Below are 3,313 nucleotides of genomic sequence, written 5' to 3'. Positions count from 1 at the left end.
CTTCCCCCTCTTCTTCCCCCAATCATTCGTGCACTCCCTGGAGACCTCTGAAGCCAAGGAAAACCCTAGCCCTTCACCGCCGCCGCCGTCCCCAGGTCCTCAGCGCCGCCGCTGCTTTCTCTTCCCCGTGTCGTTTTTATCTTCGCTGGCACGTAGTTTTCATCTTCCTCTTCCCCCAGGTTGCTCGGCACGTCGTTTTCATCTTCGCTGGCTTCTCGGCACGGAATCCAGGTTAGTGGCCCTGCTTTCAATTCTTCGCCTTCGCTTCTTCCTTTTAATTTCTGAATGTTCGGTCTTCTTCTTCGTTTGAAGTTCTGAAATTGGTGTTCAATTTTTGTTCCATTTTTCTTGTAATGTTTTGTAAATTGTAATTGTCTGTGCTGATGGATCTGTCTTGTATTTGCTGGTTGCTGATGGCTGTAAATTTTTTTTTTCAAATTTATTGATGGCTCGATGGCTCTGTTAGTCTGTTGCTTTCAATTCTTTGCTCTGTTACTGATGGCTCTGTTACTGATGGCTCGATGGCTCTGTTAGTTGCTGATGGCTCTTAATTTTTTTGTTCAAATTTACTGATGGCTTTGTTTGTAGTTGCTGGTTTTGCTGGGTGAAGGTTTAGTGTTTTGGAATGTTTTATAATGTGCTAATGTTTGTAATTGCGGGCTTTGTTTGTAATTGCTGGGTGAAGGTTTAGTGTTTTGTGACTATTGGTTAATGTTTTGGTTTAGTGTTCTCTCTTTTCCAGATTTCCCTTTGCTGAATTGGTAATCAATAAATTTGTCTTTTTGCTGTGTAAATCGGGACTTTACTAGGATTTGTTAAATTTGTTGCTGAATTTGTTACTTCCCAGTCACAGAATCAGAACAGAATGCTCAGTCAGTGCTTGATTGCTTGGCTTTGCTCACTGATTGTATTTGATGATAAATTTTAAATTGATAACTTTTAAATTTTAAATTTGCACTGCCCATGTTAATGATTCACTGTTCTTTCAGTGCTTTTTGTTGTTAATCATTGTGATGAGCTTTGTTAAAATTTGCACTGCCTATATTACTGAGTGTTCCTTCATTGCTTTTTGTTGTTGTTAATCATTGTGGTGAACTTTGTTAAAATTTGCACTGCCTATGTTATTGATTCACGGATTCATCCCTCTCGTCATTATCATTGGCATGAACTCCGAACCAAAACCCCAACTCTCTGGATAAAATTGTAACGAAAGCTTATTGGGACTTTTTCTTCTACTTAAGGTATGAATCAGAATGATGAGGCCAAGTTGTGAATACACAAGTGTCAACAGACTATAATATATATTGAGTTTGTGACATTAGAAGGGTGTAATAATAACAATAATGGAGTCATGTTATTTGAATATTGAGGTTTAACATTTAAACTCTCAGCTTCTCAGCCCTGTTTGATTCTTCATCTCAGGCAATTGAATCGAATCAACCAGGCCATCCTTTTCTTTTTCTTTTAGTTGATTCTTAATTTTTCTAATATATGTAGCTTTTTGAATCAAGTGGATCAGATTATGTAGTTTTCTTGATTTGGGATATTTTCAGAGACGCATTAGAAGAGCTATTTTATTATTATGTTTGCTATAATAATATTCACATGTTCTGTATGCTTGTGATTGTTTCGGTGTTTACATTTTCTTTCCAAGTCACTTGCTGTGGTTGTTCTTTGAGTTAAGGCTTTGTATGTGTGTGTGAAAATATGTGATAATGTTGAATGCTGTTGCATCTAATAGGAGTTCTTGGAGTACCCTCATCTTTGGTCCTTTATAATTTATTTATTATTTTATTCTAAAACGGTTTTTTCGGTTGAATCACTGGTTGGACTAGTTGGACCAATGAACCAGTGAACCAGTGACTAAAGAGGTTTGATGACCGGTTCGGTTTTCATAACCTTGGCTATAACTCATTGGCATGTAAAAGTATAATTTAATTTTAGGTATTTAGGTTGGTATACCTTTAATTCCACAGAAAATCAGTAAAACCTAACCCCAAACTAAATCACTCGCATCACACCACACACTCTCTCCACTCTCCAAAGGGCCGCACTCACCCACCCTCATGCCCGTAACCTCAAAACTCTCCACTCTTTGCCGGCGACGGACAACTTCACAGTCGCATCGCCGTCCAGCATCATAGTTCTCAGCCACACACTTCCTCTGCTCCTCGGTTTTGTCGTCGCCGTCGTGCTCCGTTCGTCTCCATCCAACCTCTATCCGTAGTCCCTCCGTTTCCAGCTTCGTGTCTCACCGTCATGTCTGTTGTTCGGTTTTTTCGTCCTGCTCTAGTCTCGAGTCTCAGGTAATTCTTCTAATTATTTATTGATTTTGATTTCTTTTTGTTCTGACCTTATTTTTTTTATTTTGGTTTTGTCTTGTTAATTCTAAATTTCTAATTTTTGTGTTCGGATTCTGATTTATGGCTGTTATTCTAATTTTTGTGTTCTGATTTATGATTTTTAATTTGTTACTGATTGTTGGTTGGGACATTTTTAATTTGTTCTTGATTTTTTTTTTGTTCGGATTCTTGATTTTTAATTCTGATTTTCTTGGTCGTTGTTCTTGATTCTTGATTTGTTATGCATTTGAATTGTGGTCGTGAACATAATGAATATTTCATCGATCTCTTGGATAACTGCATAAGCAAAGTGACATGATCTGTTTTGATCACATGGTAGTATCTCGTTGCAAACTATGTAGAATAGTTGGTGATTACTTTGTTGGACCACCTTAAATTAAGTGTGCTGGGTAATGGGAAGGTTTGGCAAATTGAGAATTTATGAATAGGAATTAGCAAATAGTAGTTGTGTTGTATTTTTAAACATTCTAGAAACAAAATTGTCAAATTGTTGACCAAATATTTGTCTTTTCATATTTTTTACTCTCTGATGTTTAATTGATGTTTGTGGTGGCTTTCATGCAGGGAAGAACAAAAGAAACTTAATGCGTCTTTGGTGAATTAGAAGGTGGAATTGGTAATTTTTATTATTGTGCTGTGTAACCTTTTATTACTTCATGAAATTGAACTTGTTATTTTGTTAATTATATGTTGGTACTTGGTATTATTTTGCATATTATTAGTTGAAAATAGCTTAGGACAAGTTTTTAGTATACTAGATATGATTAGAAATTTAGGACATGTTATTTTTTTTTAATTAGCGGCAAAAACCGAAAAATCAAACCAAACAAGTTGGCTTCACAAAAACAAATCGAATATTTTATATATAATTAGTTCGGATAATTTTTTTTCTCAAAAAATCGAACCTAACCACAAACTAAACACCTAATTTACACCTGATTTTCACCCGG

At 36.1% G+C, this 3,313-nt stretch overlaps 1 protein-coding gene across 8 annotated transcripts in view; it reads left to right on the top strand.

Annotated features, from left to right (window-relative positions):
• The window catches only part of LOC107623457, a 5,515-nt gene continuing 2,208 nt past the window's right edge, over positions 7 to 3,313 (top strand). For 2 of the 8 annotated variants that reach the window (XM_021113886.1, XM_021113887.1), the window contains exons 1-3: positions 7 to 95; positions 180 to 231; positions 2,928 to 2,979. The gene's annotated coding sequence lies outside the window, so the exon portion shown is untranslated. Of the gene's footprint in view, positions 232 to 1,925; positions 2,307 to 2,927; positions 2,980 to 3,313 lie in introns of those variants that run through there. The other 6 variants (XM_021113884.1, XM_016325723.2, XM_021113888.1 and 3 more) reach the window with 5 other exon arrangements.

The sequence above is a fragment of the Arachis ipaensis genome, chromosome B10 (assembly GCF_000816755.2).
Source record: "Arachis ipaensis cultivar K30076 chromosome B10, Araip1.1, whole genome shotgun sequence".
Lineage (NCBI taxonomy): Eukaryota > Viridiplantae > Streptophyta > Magnoliopsida > Fabales > Fabaceae > Arachis > Arachis ipaensis.
The sequence above is the reverse complement of the archived record's forward strand: the minus strand, read 5'-3'. Positions and strand labels throughout refer to the sequence as shown.